Below are 17,724 nucleotides of genomic sequence, written 5' to 3'. Positions count from 1 at the left end.
CTGTTTCCCCATCCACTTTCTTGGGTATTTATGTGTCCTAGTAGAACCCTGGGAGTGTTAGCCAGCGCCATCACTCACATACCTTGGCGGCTGACGTGGAACGTCTTTCTTGCCGCAGGCGTCACGAGAACGTGATCTTTTTGGGTGAAGGCAACTGGTCAATAAACCCACACATGCTACCTGAAGGCATCAATGTTGCCGGATTCGAGACCCTCGTTATGTAATAAACGAGAAGAGAGGGGGTTAACCGAGGGTCCCGATATTTATTAGTCATATCATGAGAAGCCAACAAACACTGACATCAAGGACAACATAGGGGAAATTACTTGTGTTTAATAAATGAAATAAAGAAACCATAAATTAATGGAAATTAAAGTGGATGAAAAAACAACTTGCCGCAGGTGGGAACCGAACCCACAACCTTCGCATTTCGCGTGCGATGCTCTACCAATTGAGCTACCGCGGCGCTGTTTCCCCATCCACTTTCTTGGGTATTTATGTGTCCTAGTAGAACCCTGGGAGTGTTAGCCAGCGCCATCACTCACATACCTTGGCGGCTGACGTGGAACGTCCTTCTTGCCGCAGGCGTCACGAGAACGTGATTTATTTATGGTTTATGGTTATGGTTTATGGTTATTAATTTATGGTTTCTTTATTTCATTTATTAAACACAAGTAATTTCCCCTATGTTGTCCTTGGTGTCAGTGTTTGTTGGCTTCTCATGATATGACTAATAAATATCGGGACCCTCGGTTAACCCCCTCTCTTCTCGTTTATTACATAACGAGGGTCTCGAATCCGGCAACATTGATGCCTTCAGGTAGCATGTGTGGGTTTATTGACCAGTTGCCTTCACCCAAAAAGATCACGTTCTCGTGACGCCTGCGGCAAGAAAGACGTTCCACGTCAGCCGCCAAGGTATGTGAGTGATGGCGCTGGCTAACACTCCCAGGGTTCTACTAGGACACATAAATACCCAAGAAAGTGGATGGGGAAACAGCGCCGCGGTAGCTCAATTGGTAGAGCATCGCACGCGAAATGCGAAGGTTGTGGGTTCGGTTCCCACCTGCGGCAAGTTGTTTTTTCATCCACTTTAATTTCCATTAATTTATGGTTTCTTTATTTCATTTATTAAACACAAGTAATTTCCCCTATGTTGTCCTTGGTGTCAGTGTTTGTTGGCTTCTCATGATATGACTAATAAATATCGGGACCCTCGGTTAACCCCCTCTCTTCTCGTTTATTACATAACGAGGGTCTCGAATCCGGCAACATTGATGCCTTCAGGTAGCATGTGTGGGTTTATTGACCAGTTGCCTTCACCCAAAAAGATCACGTTCTCGTGACGCCTGCGGCAAGAAAGACGTTCCACGTCAGCCGCCAAGGTATGTGAGTGATGGCGCTGGCTAACACTCCCAGGGTTCTACTAGGACACATAAATACCCAAGAAAGTGGATGGGGAAACAGCGCCGCGGTAGCTCAATTGGTAGAGCATCGCACGCGAAATGCGAAGGTTGTGGGTTCGGTTCCCACCTGCGGCAAGTTGTTTTTTCATCCACTTTAATTTCCATTAATTTATGGTTTCTTTATTTCATTTATTAAACACAAGTAATTTCCCCTATGTTGTCCTTGGTGTCAGTGTTTGTTGGCTTCTCATGATATGACTAATAAATATCGGGACCCTCGGTTAACCCCCTCTCTTCTCGTTTATTACATAACGAGGGTCTCGAATCCGGCAACATTGATGCCTTCAGGTAGCATGTGTGGGTTTATTGACCAGTTGCCTTCACCCAAAAAGATCACGTTCTCGTGACGCCTGCGGCAAGAAAGACGTTCCACGTCAGCCGCCAAGGTATGTGAGTGATGGCGCTGGCTAACACTCCCAGGGTTCTACTAGGACACATAAATACCCAAGAAAGTGGATGGGGAAACAGCGCCGCGGTAGCTCAATTGGTAGAGCATCGCACGCGAAATGCGAAGGTTGTGGGTTCGGTTCCCACCTGCGGCAAGTTGTTTTTTCATCCACTTTAATTTCCATTAATTTATGGTTTCTTTATTTCATTTATTAAACACAAGTAATTTCCCCTATGTTGTCCTTGGTTTCAGTGTTTGTTGGCTTCTCATGATATGACTAATAAATATCGGGACCCTCGGTTAATCCCCTCTCTTCTCGTTTATTACATAACGAGGGTCTCGAATCCGGCAACATTGATGCCTTCAGGTAGCATGTGTGGGTTTATTGACCAGTTGCCTTCACCCAAAAAGATCACGTTCTCGTGACGCCTGCGGCAAGAAAGACGTTCCACGTCAGCCGCCAAGGTATGTGAGTGATGGCGCTGGCTAACACTCCCAGGGTTCTACTAGGACACATAAATACCCAAGAAAGTGGATGGGGAAACAGCGCCGCGGTAGCTCAATTGGTTGAGCATCGCACGCGAAATGCGAAGGTTGTGGGTTCGGTTCCCACCTGCGGCAAGTTGTTTTTTCATCCACTTTAATTTCCATTATTTATGGTTTCTTTATTTCATTTATTAAACACAAGTAATTTCCCCTATGTTGTCCTTGGTGTCAGTGTTTGTTGGCTTCTCATGATATGACTAATAAATATCGGGACCCTCGGTTAACCCCCTCTCTTCTCGTTTATTACATAACGAGGGTCTCGAATCCGGCAACATTGATGCCTTCAGGTAGCATGTGTGGGTTTATTGACCAGTTGCCTTCACCCAAAAAGATCACGTTCTCGTGACGCCTGCGGCAAGAAAGACGTTCCACGTCAGCCGCCAAGGTATGTGAGTGATGGCGCTGGCTAACACTCCCAGGGTTCTACTAGGACACATAAATACCCAAGAAAGTGGATGGGGAAACAGCGCCGCGGTAGCTCAATTGGTAGAGCATCGCACGCGAAATGCGAAGGTTGTGGGTTCGGTTCCCACCTGCGGCAAGTTGTTTTTTCATCCACTTTAATTTCCATTATTTATGGTTTCTTTATTTCATTTATTAAACACAAGTAATTTCCCCTATGTTGTCCTTGGTGTCAGTGTTTGTTGGCTTCTCATGATATGACTAATAAATATCGGGACCCTCGGTTAACCCCCTCTCTTCTCGTTTATTACATAACGAGGGTCTCGAATCCGGCAACATTGATGCCTTCAGGTAGCATGTGTGGGTTTATTGACCAGTTGCCTTCACCCAAAAAGATCACGTTCTCGTGACGCCTGCGGCAAGAAAGACGTTCCACGTCAGCCGCCAAGGTATGTGAGTGATGGCGCTGGCTAACACTCCCAGGGTTCTACTAGGACACATAAATACCCAAGAAAGTGGATGGGGAAACAGCGCCGCGGTAGCTCAATTGGTAGAGCATCGCACGCGAAATGCGAAGGTTGTGGGTTCGGTTCCCACCTGCGGCAAGTTGTTTTTTCATCCACTTTAATTTCCATTAATTTATGGTTTCTTTATTTCATTTATTAAACACAAGTAATTTCCCCTATGTTGTCCTTGGTGTCAGTGTTTGTTGGCTTCTCATGATATGACTAATAAATATCGGGACCCTCGGTTAACCCCCTCTCTTCTCGTTTATTACATAACGAGGGTCTCGAATCCGGCAACATTGATGCCTTCAGGTAGCATGTGTGGGTTTATTGACCAGTTGCCTTCACCCAAAAAGATCACGTTCTCGTGACGCCTGCGGCAAGAAAGACGTTCCACGTCAGCCGCCAAGGTATGTGAGTGATGGCGCTGGCTAACACTCCCAGGGTTCTACCAGGACACATAAATACCCAAGAAAGTGGATGGGGAAACAGCGCCGCGGTAGCTCAATTGGTAGAGCATCGCACGCGAAATGCGAAGGTTGTGGGTTCGGTTCCCACCTGCGGCAAGTTGTTTTTTCATCCACTTTAATTTCCATTAATTTATGGTTTCTTTATTTCATTTATTAAACACAAGTAATTTCCCCTATGTTGTCCTTGGTGTCAGTGTTTGTTGGCTTCTCATGATATGACTAATAAATATCGGGACCCTCGGTTAATCCCCTCTCTTCTCGTTTATTACATAACGAGGGTCTCGAATCCGGCAACATTGATGCCTTCAGGTAGCATGTGTGGGTTTATTGACCAGTTGCCTTCACCCAAAAAGATCACGTTCTCGTGACGCCTGCGGCAAGAAAGACGTTCCACGTCAGCCGCCAAGGTATGTGAGTGATGGCGCTGGCTAACACTCCCAGGGTTCTACTAGGACACATAAATACCCAAGAAAGTGGATGGGGAAACAGCGCCGCGGTAGCTCAATTGGTAGAGCATCGCACGCGAAATGCGAAGGTTGTGGGTTCGGTTCCCACCTGCGGCAAGTTGTTTTTTCATCCACTTTAATTTCCATTAATTTATGGTTTCTTTATTTCATTTATTAAACACAAGTAATTTCCCCTATGTTGTCCTTGGTGTCAGTGTTTGTTGGCTTCTCATGATATGACTAATAAATATCGGGACCCTCGGTTAACCCCCTCTCTTCTCGTTTATTACATAACGAGGGTCTCGAATCCGGCAACATTGATGCCTTCAGGTAGCATGTGTGGGTTTATTGACCAGTTGCCTTCACCCAAAAAGATCACGTTCTCGTGACGCCTGCGGCAAGAAAGACGTTCCACGTCAGCCGCCAAGGTATGTGAGTGATGGCGCTGGCTAACACTCCCAGGGTTCTACTAGGACACATAAATACCCAAGAAAGTGGATGGGGAAACAGCGCCGCGGTAGCTCAATTGGTAGAGCATCGCACGCGAAATGCGAAGGTTGTGGGTTCGGTTCCCACCTGCGGCAAGTTGTTTTTTCATCCACTTTAATTTCCATTAATTTATGGTTTCTTTATTTCATTTATTAAACACAAGTAATTTCCCCTATGTTGTCCTTGGTGTCAGTGTTTGTTGGCTTCTCATGATATGACTAATAAATATCGGGACCCTCGGTTAACCCCCTCTCTTCTCGTTTATTACATAACGAGGGTCTCGAATCCGGCAACATTGATGCCTTCAGGTAGCATGTGTGGGTTTATTGACCAGTTGCCTTCACCCAAAAAGATCACGTTCTCGTGACGCCTGCGGCAAGAAAGACGTTCCACGTCAGCCGCCAAGGTATGTGAGTGATGGCGCTGGCTAACACTCCCAGGGTTCTACTAGGACACATAAATACCCAAGAAAGTGGATGGGGAAACAGCGCCGCGGTAGCTCAATTGGTAGAGCATCGCACGCGAAATGCGAAGGTTGTGGGTTCGGTTCCCACCTGCGGCAAGTTGTTTTTTCATCCACTTTAATTTCCATTAATTTATGGTTTCTTTATTTCATTTATTAAACACAAGTAATTTCCCCTATGTTGTCCTTGGTGTCAGTGTTTGTTGGCTTCTCATGATATGACTAATAAATATCGGGACCCTCGGTTAACCCCCTCTCTTCTCGTTTATTACATAACGAGGGTCTCGAATCCGGCAACATTGATGCCTTCAGGTAGCATGTGTGGGTTTATTGACCAGTTGCCTTCACCCAAAAAAGATCACGTTCTCGTGACGCCTGCGGCAAGAAAGACGCTCCACGTCAGCCGCCAAGGTATGTGAGTGATGGCGCTGGCTAACACTCCCAGGGTTCTACTAGGACACATAAATACCCAAGAAAGTGGATGGGGAAACAGCGCCGCGGTAGCTCAATTGGTAGAGCATCGCACGCGAAATGCGAAGGTTGTGGGTTCGGTTCCCACCTGCGGCAAGTTGTTTTTTCATCCACTTTAATTTCCATTAATTTATGGTTTCTTTATTTCATTTATTAAACACAAGTAATTTCCCCTATGTTGTCCTTGGTGTCAGTGTTTGTTGGCTTCTCATGATATGACTAATAAATATCGGGACCCTCGGTTAACCCCCTCTCTTCTCGTTTATTACATAACGAGGGTCTCGAATCCGGCAACATTGATGCCTTCAGGTAGCATGTGTGGGTTTATTGACCAGTTGCCTTCACCCAAAAAAGATCACGTTCTCGTGACGCCTGCGGCAAGAAAGACGCTCCACGTCAGCCGCCAAGGTATGTGAGTGATGGCGCTGGCTAACACTCCCAGGGTTCTACTAGGACACATAAATACCCAAGAAAGTGGATGGGGAAACAGCGCCGCGGTAGCTCAATTGGTAGAGCATCGCACGCGAAATGCGAAGGTTGTGGGTTCGGTTCCCACCTGCGGCAAGTTGTTTTTTCATCCACTTTAATTTCCATTAATTTATGGTTTCTTTATTTCATTTATTAAACACAAGTAATTTCCCCTATGTTGTCCTTGGTGTCAGTGTTTGTTGGCTTCTCATGATATGACTAATAAATATCGGGACCCTCGGTTAACCCCCTCTCTTCTCGTTTATTACATAACGAGGGTCTCGAATCCGGCAACATTGATGCCTTCAGGTAACATGTGTGGGTTTATTGACCAGTTGCCTTCACCCAAAAAGATCACGTTCTCGTGACGCCTGCGGCAAGAAAGACGTTCCACGTCAGCCGCCAAGGTATGTGAGTGATGGCGCTGGCTAACACTCCCAGGGTTCTACTAGGACACATAAATACCCAAGAAAGTGGATGGGGAAACAGCGCCGCGGTAGCTCAATTGGTAGAGCATCGCACGCGAAATGCGAAGGTTGTGGGTTCGGTTCCCACCTGCGGCAAGTTGTTTTTTCATCCACTTTAATTTCCATTAATTTATGGTTTCTTTATTTCATTTATTAAACACAAGTAATTTCCCCTATGTTGTCCTTGGTGTCAGTGTTTGTTGGCTTCTCATGATATGACTAATAAATATCGGGACCCTCGGTTAACCCCCTCTCTTCTCGTTTATTACATAACGAGGGTCTCGAATCCGGCAACATTGATGCCTTCAGGTAGCATGTGTGGGTTTATTGACCAGTTGCCTTCACCCAAAAAGATCACGTTCTCGTGACGCCTGCGGCAAGAAAGACGTTCCACGTCAGCCGCCAAGGTATGTGAGTGATGGCGCTGGCTAACACTCCCAGGGTTCTACTAGGACACATAAATACCCAAGAAAGTGGATGGGGAAACAGCGCCGCGGTAGCTCAATTGGTAGAGCATCGCACGCGAAATGCGAAGGTTGTGGGTTCGGTTCCCACCTGCGGCAAGTTGTTTTTTCATCCACTTTAATTTCCATTAATTTATGGTTTCTTTATTTCATTTATTAAACACAAGTAATTTCCCCTATGTTGTCCTTGGTGTCAGTGTTTGTTGGCTTCTCATGATATGACTAATAAATATCGGGACCCTCGGTTAACCCCCTCTCTTCTCGTTTATTACATAACGAGGGTCTCGAATCCGGCAACATTGATGCCTTCAGGTAGCATGTGTGGGTTTATTGACCAGTTGCCTTCACCCAAAAAAGATCACGTTCTCGTGACGCCTGCGGCAAGAAAGACGCTCCACGTCAGCCGCCAAGGTATGTGAGTGATGGCGCTGGCTAACACTCCCAGGGTTCTACTAGGACACATAAATACCCAAGAAAGTGGATGGGGAAACAGCGCCGCGGTAGCTCAATTGGTAGAGCATCGCACGCGAAATGCGAAGGTTGTGGGTTCGGTTCCCACCTGCGGCAAGTTGTTTTTTCATCCACTTTAATTTCCATTAATTTATGGTTTCTTTATTTCATTTATTAAACACAAGTAATTTCCCCTATGTTGTCCTTGGTGTCAGTGTTTGTTGGCTTCTCATGATATGACTAATAAATATCGGGACCCTCGGTTAACCCCCTCTCTTCTCGTTTATTACATAACGAGGGTCTCGAATCCGGCAACATTGATGCCTTCAGGTAGCATGTGTGGGTTTATTGACCAGTTGCCTTCACCCAAAAAAGATCACGTTCTCGTGACGCCTGCGGCAAGAAAGACGCTCCACGTCAGCCGCCAAGGTATGTGAGTGATGGCGCTGGCTAACACTCCCAGGGTTCTACTAGGACACATAAATACCCAAGAAAGTGGATGGGGAAACAGCGCCGCGGTAGCTCAATTGGTAGAGCATCGCACGCGAAATGCGAAGGTTGTGGGTTCGGTTCCCACCTGCGGCAAGTTGTTTTTTCATCCACTTTAATTTCCATTAATTTATGGTTTCTTTATTTCATTTATTAAACACAAGTAATTTCCCCTATGTTGTCCTTGGTGTCAGTGTTTGTTGGCTTCTCATGATATGACTAATAAATATCGGGACCCTCGGTTAACCCCCTCTCTTCTCGTTTATTACATAACGAGGGTCTCGAATCCGGCAACATTGATGCCTTCAGGTAACATGTGTGGGTTTATTGACCAGTTGCCTTCACCCAAAAAGATCACGTTCTCGTGACGCCTGCGGCAAGAAAGACGTTCCACGTCAGCCGCCAAGGTATGTGAGTGATGGCGCTGGCTAACACTCCCAGGGTTCTACTAGGACACATAAATACCCAAGAAAGTGGATGGGGAAACAGCGCCGCGGTAGCTCAATTGGTAGAGCATCGCACGCGAAATGCGAAGGTTGTGGGTTCGGTTCCCACCTGCGGCAAGTTGTTTTTTCATCCACTTTAATTTCCATTAATTTATGGTTTCTTTATTTCATTTATTAAACACAAGTAATTTCCCCTATGTTGTCCTTGGTGTCAGTGTTTGTTGGCTTCTCATGATATGACTAATAAATATCGGGACCCTCGGTTAACCCCCTCTCTTCTCGTTTATTACATAACGAGGGTCTCGAATCCGGCAACATTGATGCCTTCAGGTAGCATGTGTGGGTTTATTGACCAGTTGCCTTCACCCAAAAAGATCACGTTCTCGTGACGCCTGCGGCAAGAAAGACGTTCCACGTCAGCCGCCAAGGTATGTGAGTGATGGCGCTGGCTAACACTCCCAGGGTTCTACTAGGACACATAAATACCCAAGAAAGTGGATGGGGAAACAGCGCCGCGGTAGCTCAATTGGTAGAGCATCGCACGCGAAATGCGAAGGTTGTGGGTTCGGTTCCCACCTGCGGCAAGTTGTTTTTTCATCCACTTTAATTTCCATTAATTTATGGTTTCTTTATTTCATTTATTAAACACAAGTAATTTCCCCTATGTTGTCCTTGGTGTCAGTGTTTGTTGGCTTCTCATGATATGACTAATAAATATCGGGACCCTCGGTTAACCCCCTCTCTTCTCGTTTATTACATAACGAGGGTCTCGAATCCGGCAACATTGATGCCTTCAGGTAGCATGTGTGGGTTTATTGACCAGTTGCCTTCACCCAAAAAAGATCACGTTCTCGTGACGCCTGCGGCAAGAAAGACGCTCCACGTCAGCCGCCAAGGTATGTGAGTGATGGCGCTGGCTAACACTCCCAGGGTTCTACTAGGACACATAAATACCCAAGAAAGTGGATGGGGAAACAGCGCCGCGGTAGCTCAATTGGTAGAGCATCGCACGCGAAATGCGAAGGTTGTGGGTTCGGTTCCCACCTGCGGCAAGTTGTTTTTTCATCCACTTTAATTTCCATTAATTTATGGTTTCTTTATTTCATTTATTAAACACAAGTAATTTCCCCTATGTTGTCCTTGGTGTCAGTGTTTGTTGGCTTCTCATGATATGACTAATAAATATCGGGACCCTCGGTTAACCCCCTCTCTTCTCGTTTATTACATAACGAGGGTCTCGAATCCGGCAACATTGATGCCTTCAGGTAGCATGTGTGGGTTTATTGACCAGTTGCCTTCACCCAAAAAAGATCACGTTCTCGTGACGCCTGCGGCAAGAAAGACGCTCCACGTCAGCCGCCAAGGTATGTGAGTGATGGCGCTGGCTAACACTCCCAGGGTTCTACTAGGACACATAAATACCCAAGAAAGTGGATGGGGAAACAGCGCCGCGGTAGCTCAATTGGTAGAGCATCGCACGCGAAATGCGAAGGTTGTGGGTTCGGTTCCCACCTGCGGCAAGTTGTTTTTTCATCCACTTTAATTTCCATTAATTTATGGTTTCTTTATTTCATTTATTAAACACAAGTAATTTCCCCTATGTTGTCCTTGGTGTCAGTGTTTGTTGGCTTCTCATGATATGACTAATAAATATCGGGACCCTCGGTTAACCCCCTCTCTTCTCGTTTATTACATAACGAGGGTCTCGAATCCGGCAACATTGATGCCTTCAGGTAGCATGTGTGGGTTTATTGACCAGTTGCCTTCACCCAAAAAGATCACGTTCTCGTGACGCCTGCGGCAAGAAAGACGTTCCACGTCAGCCGCCAAGGTATGTGAGTGATGGCGCTGGCTAACACTCCCAGGGTTCTACTAGGACACATAAATACCCAAGAAAGTGGATGGGGAAACAGCGCCGCGGTAGCTCAATTGGTAGAGCATCGCACGCGAAATGCGAAGGTTGTGGGTTCGGTTCCCACCTGCGGCAAGTTGTTTTTTCATCCACTTTAATTTCCATTAATTTATGGTTTCTTTATTTCATTTATTAAACACAAGTAATTTCCCCTATGTTGTCCTTGGTGTCAGTGTTTGTTGGCTTCTCATGATATGACTATTATACCTGCCAGTTTATACAATCTTGTAGTGAAATTCCCGATATTTAGAGCTTCTTTACAGTTTTTGTCACTACAAATATTCTATATTTGATTTCACAGTTTAAAGCATAATTAATTTAAAATGTATACCATGTGTCCCACACAACTTGCGCGGAAGCTTAAAAAAAGTGCCACATAGCTGGTCAGAACCAAGGTAACGTTTGCTGTTGCTTGGAGCAAGTCAAAAATTTTTTTTTGTATATTGGCTAATTACTCAATTCATTAATTGCTCAACTTCATGAAATATTCACAGCAAGAGTGTCAATGAGAAAATTGTAGACCATCCTGAAAAATCTACAATCCAGCTTTCTGCTGCAAATATATGCTACATAATATAAGTTTTTTTCCAAGCCTGAAAGAAAGCCTGCAAAACACGAAAGTGCAATGCAACTAGTCGTGCGGCACTTTCCACTGGCTTCTTTCGTTGGTCCTGTCAGGGTAGAATTAATAGAAGTCAGCTGCATATGGGGCAGATAATTCTAGCAGTGACTGAAGGGCACACATGCTGGATCACTCACAGAATAAAGTCCTAATTGTTTTTAAGAGCACTGAATACTTAAGTAATAAAAGTGTTTACTATATTTCACAAAATTTTAGCATTAGTTAGCTACGACTGAAGTATATTCAAATTCTGAGGTTGGTTGGCTGATCTGCAATGTTACGTATACAGATGTGGTCACGCTCTAAAAGTAATGGCAATAAGAAATGTACCTTAGCCATTTATGCCATTAATTGGAGCTAAGTGCAACACAGGTATTAATGTGACCTGACCTGGCACACTAGAGCTAAAATACTGTGAATTATGTGCAAGACTAAAATCACCTCATGCAATCAAGCTACACAGGAGCACAACCACAGCTCATACTCTTTTTGACTGTTGGACTAGTGCAAGGCTTCTGTCAAGAGTATGGAAACACTGACAAAACGAAATGCAGGTACGAAGCAAAATGGCACAACTTTCGTCTCTGCATAAGAGGATTAAACACACCATAATGAAAATTAAATGTAGAGCAGATGAAGCAGCACAGGACACGTCAACAAACTAAGACGTGCACTTCCCTACTAAAGATTCCAAAGCCATCATTGATATGCTGTTCTAGAATAACAGCTTTCCTACCTGCTGTGGAAAGACACTCTGGACATATCTTTTTCGTTATGTAAACTAACAAAATTCAGAAAAATGATAAACAATGGAAAAAAGCTGAATTTACACAACTAGTTGATGTCACCATATGCAAAATATACAGGCAATTCTACCACATAAAGCAATTGTCTTGCAACTAAAGCTTTTGGAGGGACTGACAACCACCTGTTATGATGCCTATTTTCTTGTATGTAACAACGTTTTGAGTGCCCAATCCTGCTGCAGTAATGCTGAAAACATATTGGAACACTTCTCTTTAATGGTAATTTTTAGGTCCAATCATTATTGTGTACCACTGGAAACAGCGGCAAGCACAATAGTAATTGTATGCTGCTGAGGGAGAAGCCAGGTGTAGCCTGCCCATAAGAAATTGTAATTTTTTGATCAAAGCAATCTTCATGCGGTTCATGCGTCCGAAGTTGTTTGGTTATTACTGTCAGCATGCTTTTGTATTTTCTGTCGGACTGTACAGGCTATTTCCAAATCAACGTTTTGAAAATGAAACATTTATCACTCGCTATTACTTCCGATGATAACAAGCGGTAGGAAACGCCAATAGTGCTCTTCTAGCAGTGCTTGGTGCACCTTCACAACAGCCCCATATTGTATCCCACAGGGAGACAACAGAACATGGGGAGATTCACTCACTAACATACAAAAGCACCCATGCACACCACCGTGCAAAGAGGAATGCCACAGTGCTGAAGGTCCACTCGTCGCCATGAGAGCAGCACTGATTGCAAATTTGAACAGTGCCTGCATCGCTAAATACATGAAAAAAAAAAGAAAGTGCAAATGCCTATGATCTATATCGACATATTTAAATATAAGTATGTTACAGTTAATGACAGCTGCCCTATGTGTATCAACACTTAGTTAATTTGGTCACATGCTGGGACTGCAATGCAGGTTCAGAGCTTGACAGTCAAGTGCTGTGGCACGCAGCTTTTGGCAACTTTCAGTGCATATTAAAAAAATTTTGCAACTAGTACTTAAACTAAAAACATCCTGTTGAATTCTCCCCATATAAGCACATTTCTATCTTACACCAAGATCTTATGACACATTTTAGTTGGTTGTCAGTCCCATTAAAATGGTGGAGCGCAAAACACATTAAAAAACGCCTAAACAAAGAAACATGAACTTTATGCACTCTTCTCTCAATGAATGTGTCTCCCTTAATTAAAAAAATGCATACAACAAAAGCTTGGGATATTGAATGGAGAAGTACTATTGTATTCCTCCAGCATCACCTGATTCATTTAGTTATACTGCTTTAGCTCTCATTTTTTCTTTTACAATATCTAGGCATGCCTTGGAAGACAGAGCTACTTTCCCATTCAAATTTTCTGCCCATTTTCCAAGACAATGTACATGGTAAATTTTAGAACATGCTCCACAGTTTATAGTTTTGCCTACTGTTGTGTCTGCTGGCTGCCTGCAGAGACAATGCAAATTGTATGTGGTATTTCTTTGTCGCACATGAACAGTTAGGGTATTTGTTACTGGAAAATCATCTATGGTTCCTTTTTGTAGACATTTAAGCAAGTGGCTCCGTAACATGGACTGATTAATATTTAATTGTGATTGGTCTTTTCCTGATGCTATGTAATACATATTAGCTATGGCAAACAAACCGCAGTCAAGCGTGGTGCCCTGATTCTGTGCCGGTTTCGTCAAGAAAGTTACGGTTGGAGATGGCGATCTTAAAATATGACAAACCTGTTTAATGGCATCAGGAGGAGTGTCTTGATCTATGGAATCATAGACAAAGATTTCATCTTGGGAAGCGCCTATGTTGGTAACTGTAAGCCAATGATCTGGATTCCGAACATGCAAAATTTGAACAAACATACCAGTGACCTGAGAGAAACGTAGCCTTTGGCCTAATAGAACATCTTGGAAACCTTGCACATTGGGAAACTTTCTTTTTGTTAGATACTGGGCGATGTTAATTACACTATCCGACAGTGAGCCACCTCGCATCAGAGCATTTAAGTCGTCTTCAATAAGTGAATAACTTTTGTAAATTTGCAACATGTCAGCTTTGATAGCAGCAAGGGTTATTCTGCTCTGCTGTGGTTAGAACACACGCTTGACAGCTTTTACCTTTTTAGGGCGCCCTCTTCTCGCCTTAACCACAGGAATAATAAGCTTTGTATTCACTGTTTTGCCTACTACATTAGCAGGGCTCGCTTGAACGGTAGGCTGTGTTTGGTTAATTTTTGTTTGCAATGTTACAGGAACTTGATTTTGTGTGAATGTGTTCAAGTTTCTGAAAAATGCCTCACATGAAGCTAGCTTTTCCATTAATTCCTGAGTGCTGCAATTTGCCAGGACGTTCGCTACAGCTTTTGACATATTACAAAGTGTTTGATAGGCATAACAGTACTTTTGCTGAGGAGTGTCAAGTTTAATGGAAGGTTATGGTTGAACGCTGCTTGTTACTTTAGATCCTGTGCTCAAAGTCGTGCAGCTATGGTCAAGAAAATGTTCCTTACGCCAACTCTGTGGAATGCATGCTTTATCAAACAATTGCCTACCCGAAAATGAGCGAGCTGCCATAATATGTGCACATGGCAAGCCATACTGACCATGGAAAGTGCATGTACAGCTGTCGAAGCTTTGTGCTACATTGTACTCCTTGCTTCCTAATGCGACAGAATATGAATTACTGCTTTGGTTAACCTGGTAATTTGCTGTCTTTTACTGTTCAAGTATTTTATCTTTGGCCTCGACAGTGCAGCTATGAGACAGTTCCATCTGAAATTCGTCTATGCAAGTTACATTAAGGTTAATTTCTTTTAGTTCGGCAAACTCCAGAGATATGCTGTCATTATTAACATAGTTAACCAGTTCTGCTACAGCTTCAACTAAATGCAACGATGGTTTAAGAAAACTTTTCAGCTTCTGATTATGACTTTCAATGCGGTTATTTGTGTTATTACCTAAAGTTGGAAGTTCTTTCCTGTAAGCATGCACCCACATCTGTCTACACGAATGCCACTGTTGCATGTAGTATGCGAGAAAGTCTTTGGGAGCAATTTGCATTAGGTGTGGCAGCTTATCATAGTACTCCTGTAGAGTTTGAGAATAGATTAGTTCTTTCAAAATTGGAAGAAGTAGTTTGCGTTGAGCCTTTGCCTTCTCATAAACATTTCTATGGAAACAATTCAGCACATGCCATGTGCACAGCAATATTGTACTATTTGGAAGGAGAGAACTTAAAATGCGAAGCTCATTCATGTCTTTGTCTATCATTACTACTTTGCAGGCTGCTATAACAAATGGGATAAAGTCTACAATTTTCTCAAACATGGGCCGAACAATTGCTGTAGTTTCATTCCGCACAAATGCGTAGCAAACACATCTTCCATGACCACGACCATCTTCGACAAGAATTGAGTACAAGACATAATTTTCCCTGTTAACTTTATAAGTGCCATCAACAAATATTACCTCATGATACTTTTCAAACATTTCACGCATGTGGCTAGTTTGAATTAGGATAAACTGGAGGTTGTTTTCATTATTCTTTTCATAGTGAATAATCCAGTCGGGATTCTTCTCAATTAAGCTTTCTAGTTGATGAATCAACATTTCACCATGTGCCTCTTGAGTTCGAATAGGAATGGAATATTCCATTTTATAGTTGTAGACATCTTTCGTTGTTAATGTCTTTCCTGCTTTCTGCCTAACCAAGTTCTTAAAATCTTTTGGAGCGACATTGCACTTGACTAGGTCATACAGTTCTGCCTTCTCTGTACTGCTTAGAAGCCTTTTCTGAGGATAGATGTTATACAGATCAAGGCTATGGTTATGTTTGTCTTTTAGCTGGCTTATTCTGTAGTGCAACGCCGGTTCTTTATAAAGGACAAGTGAAAGAGACATTTCGCAGTTAGTGCAATTATAGCTCTGGTTAGGGCGCTTTCCGATTCCCCACTGCCTAGCAGGACTGCCATGAATACACCGATAAGTGATTCTGAGAAATTCATAATCTTTACTGTCTGCTGCAAAGGGGTTCTTATTTGACCTGCTCACAGAAACTACATGTTTCCCTTCCTTGCACCAGGCATCAAAGCATTCCTTAAAAGAAACAAAATTGCCAAATGTGCCGTTTAAAAAAATTCGTTTTGCTCCGGCTCCAAGTAGTACATCAGAATTACTTGCGCATGTCTTGACAGAAGCTGCGGCATCAGAGCTGGCAACACTGCAGCCTGGCATCAAGGGTGCCGAATGTTTACTTGGACCTGCATTGAGCACAGCCTGAACAGAACTGTCAGTCGTAATGCCACATTTCTGTATGGAGACAGCCTTATCACTGTCGGAACCAAATCTAGAAGACAAAGCTAACTGACGACGTCTGTACCGCTTTCCAGCATTGCACTTCGCCCTTTCTGAAGTACAAATAGCTCTATTAGCATACTTTTACGGCTTTTGCAGCCAGCAACCTCGACCACAACACCACACAAGACAGCTGCAAAGTCTAGTGTAGTGGCCTGCAAACAGCTTTGCTGCTGCTTGCTGGTCAAACAGCTGTCATGGGCACTGTTGTGTGAGGTTGTGGCTTGCCCTTGCATGTTTGCACCTGAGGCTGCAATAGAAGCGGGTATACTGAATTGCTGCTTTGCCCGCCTTACTACTGCAGGCAAAGATGCAACTCGCTCCAAGGGCTTGGCAGCTGCGTCAGCAAGTACTCTGCGCCGCCTGCCTACTACTTGGCCGGTGCCTTGTCTTTGCTTGCACAGTGCCGCAGCCTTTCTGCGGTTCCTCCTTGATGTCACCAGAGTCCACTCACCACCATTAGAAACGTGTCCTGCCTTAGCCACGCTCTCTGTGGATAAGTGAGGAGAAGGACTTGCCTGTATGACTCCTCCCTTGACCCTGGAACAAGTGGTGCTAGCACCTCGGCTGAGGCTCACTGGCTTAGCAGAAGGAACATGGCCTTGAAGCCTCACCTGAGCCTTTCCCCTTCTCGGTACCCTTGGACCATGGGTCATGGGTGAAGGCAGGCTGTCCCAGGTGCACCAGGTCTTGCTGCCCTTGCGGCGAACGCGAACACCGCCAACGAGAGCAAAGCCAGGACCCTGAAGGGCACAAGGAAGCTGGTCGGTGTTGCACGCCTGCAAGGAAGCACGGCTGGTCACCTGCGCCGGTGTTCTTGGCTTCACCCAAGATGGCTTGCTTGCTGCAGGAGAAATAAAGTTAGCTCCAAGGGGAGGAAAGTCGGCACTGCTGAAGGCAGGTGCTGCAGGTGGTTCTGCCCAGCCACTCCAGGAAGATGGCGACTGCCTGTCCTTGTAGTTGTGCAAGATTCGGCCCCTCTCCACAGTGGCAGCCAGGATGCGGGCCTCCCTGTAGAAGTAGTCTGCCAACAGCCGGTTTCCGTGGCGGCTCGGGTGCACACCATCCCTGGCAAGGCAGCTTGCCCAATCTTCAACCAAGCCACCCATGAAGTAGATGTCCTGCTCCCGACACAGCTCCTGCAGCGCAGCGTTCACCTCTTTGTACCTTTCGTTCATGCGGCGCAACTTAGGCGACTGTGCTTCGCGCATGCGGTACTCACTCTGCCCGCGAGGGAGAATGGCAGAAAACGCAACCTGCGCCATGGGATTGCTTGCAATTATGTCACGAGCTAAGCGACGGTACTTGTCTATGTACACGTCCACAGGTTCAACAGTGTTGTTAGTGCCGACGTGCACAATGACAACGTCAAAGCTTCCTAGCTTGTTGACAATCATTGGAAGCAAGTGCTCAATCTTTGCTCCCCTGTGCGCGCTGTGTCAACGGCCAGGTCACGACGTCACGGGAAATACTGACCGACGTATTTCACCATCGAATCGCCAACCAACAAAGCTCGAGTCATGGTGACCAGGAGAGCACAAGCAAGCTATTCAAGACTTATCAGTCAACACTGAATGCTACACACTAAGCAAAAATTATCTAAGATCAATAAAAACCTGAAAGAAATGCGGCCAGAAGTGCGTTAAATCTCA

The 17,724-nt window shown here is 44.7% G+C and overlaps 20 non-coding genes across 20 annotated transcripts; all 20 read left to right on the top strand.

Moving 5' to 3' along the window:
• The first annotated feature begins 1,001 nt into the window (after positions 1-1,001).
• TRNAS-CGA (transfer RNA serine (anticodon CGA)) lies at positions 1,002-1,074 on the top strand. Its single transcript has one exon. It is a non-coding gene; the product is annotated as a tRNA-Ser (tRNA).
• A 394-nt stretch (positions 1,075-1,468) lies between these two features.
• TRNAS-CGA (transfer RNA serine (anticodon CGA)) lies at positions 1,469-1,541 on the top strand. The gene has a single exon. It is a non-coding gene; the product is annotated as a tRNA-Ser (tRNA).
• A 394-nt stretch (positions 1,542-1,935) lies between these two features.
• TRNAS-CGA (transfer RNA serine (anticodon CGA)) lies at positions 1,936-2,008 on the top strand. The gene has a single exon. It is a non-coding gene; the product is annotated as a tRNA-Ser (tRNA).
• An 860-nt stretch (positions 2,009-2,868) lies between these two features.
• On the top strand, positions 2,869-2,941 carry TRNAS-CGA (transfer RNA serine (anticodon CGA)). Its single transcript has one exon. It is a non-coding gene; the product is annotated as a tRNA-Ser (tRNA).
• Positions 2,942-3,334: 393 nt separating this feature from the next.
• Positions 3,335-3,407, top strand: TRNAS-CGA (transfer RNA serine (anticodon CGA)). The gene has a single exon. It is a non-coding gene; the product is annotated as a tRNA-Ser (tRNA).
• A 394-nt stretch (positions 3,408-3,801) lies between these two features.
• Positions 3,802-3,874, top strand: TRNAS-CGA (transfer RNA serine (anticodon CGA)). The gene has a single exon. It is a non-coding gene; the product is annotated as a tRNA-Ser (tRNA).
• A 394-nt stretch (positions 3,875-4,268) lies between these two features.
• Positions 4,269-4,341, top strand: TRNAS-CGA (transfer RNA serine (anticodon CGA)). Its single transcript has one exon. It is a non-coding gene; the product is annotated as a tRNA-Ser (tRNA).
• A 394-nt stretch (positions 4,342-4,735) lies between these two features.
• Positions 4,736-4,808, top strand: TRNAS-CGA (transfer RNA serine (anticodon CGA)). The gene has a single exon. It is a non-coding gene; the product is annotated as a tRNA-Ser (tRNA).
• Positions 4,809-5,202: 394 nt separating this feature from the next.
• TRNAS-CGA (transfer RNA serine (anticodon CGA)) lies at positions 5,203-5,275 on the top strand. Its single transcript has one exon. It is a non-coding gene; the product is annotated as a tRNA-Ser (tRNA).
• A 395-nt stretch (positions 5,276-5,670) lies between these two features.
• TRNAS-CGA (transfer RNA serine (anticodon CGA)) lies at positions 5,671-5,743 on the top strand. Its single transcript has one exon. It is a non-coding gene; the product is annotated as a tRNA-Ser (tRNA).
• Positions 5,744-6,138: 395 nt separating this feature from the next.
• TRNAS-CGA (transfer RNA serine (anticodon CGA)) lies at positions 6,139-6,211 on the top strand. Its single transcript has one exon. It is a non-coding gene; the product is annotated as a tRNA-Ser (tRNA).
• Positions 6,212-6,605: 394 nt separating this feature from the next.
• Positions 6,606-6,678, top strand: TRNAS-CGA (transfer RNA serine (anticodon CGA)). The gene has a single exon. It is a non-coding gene; the product is annotated as a tRNA-Ser (tRNA).
• Positions 6,679-7,072: 394 nt separating this feature from the next.
• Positions 7,073-7,145, top strand: TRNAS-CGA (transfer RNA serine (anticodon CGA)). Its single transcript has one exon. It is a non-coding gene; the product is annotated as a tRNA-Ser (tRNA).
• Positions 7,146-7,540: 395 nt separating this feature from the next.
• On the top strand, positions 7,541-7,613 carry TRNAS-CGA (transfer RNA serine (anticodon CGA)). The gene has a single exon. It is a non-coding gene; the product is annotated as a tRNA-Ser (tRNA).
• Positions 7,614-8,008: 395 nt separating this feature from the next.
• Positions 8,009-8,081, top strand: TRNAS-CGA (transfer RNA serine (anticodon CGA)). Its single transcript has one exon. It is a non-coding gene; the product is annotated as a tRNA-Ser (tRNA).
• Positions 8,082-8,475: 394 nt separating this feature from the next.
• Positions 8,476-8,548, top strand: TRNAS-CGA (transfer RNA serine (anticodon CGA)). The gene has a single exon. It is a non-coding gene; the product is annotated as a tRNA-Ser (tRNA).
• A 394-nt stretch (positions 8,549-8,942) lies between these two features.
• Positions 8,943-9,015, top strand: TRNAS-CGA (transfer RNA serine (anticodon CGA)). The gene has a single exon. It is a non-coding gene; the product is annotated as a tRNA-Ser (tRNA).
• A 395-nt stretch (positions 9,016-9,410) lies between these two features.
• On the top strand, positions 9,411-9,483 carry TRNAS-CGA (transfer RNA serine (anticodon CGA)). The gene has a single exon. It is a non-coding gene; the product is annotated as a tRNA-Ser (tRNA).
• A 395-nt stretch (positions 9,484-9,878) lies between these two features.
• Positions 9,879-9,951, top strand: TRNAS-CGA (transfer RNA serine (anticodon CGA)). The gene has a single exon. It is a non-coding gene; the product is annotated as a tRNA-Ser (tRNA).
• A 394-nt stretch (positions 9,952-10,345) lies between these two features.
• On the top strand, positions 10,346-10,418 carry TRNAS-CGA (transfer RNA serine (anticodon CGA)). The gene has a single exon. It is a non-coding gene; the product is annotated as a tRNA-Ser (tRNA).
• Positions 10,419-17,724: the final 7,306 nt, after the last annotated feature.

Source organism: Dermacentor andersoni, chromosome 10 (genome assembly GCF_023375885.2).
Source record: "Dermacentor andersoni chromosome 10, qqDerAnde1_hic_scaffold, whole genome shotgun sequence".
Lineage (NCBI taxonomy): Eukaryota > Metazoa > Arthropoda > Arachnida > Ixodida > Ixodidae > Dermacentor > Dermacentor andersoni.
The sequence above is the reverse complement of the archived record's forward strand: the minus strand, read 5'-3'. Positions and strand labels throughout refer to the sequence as shown.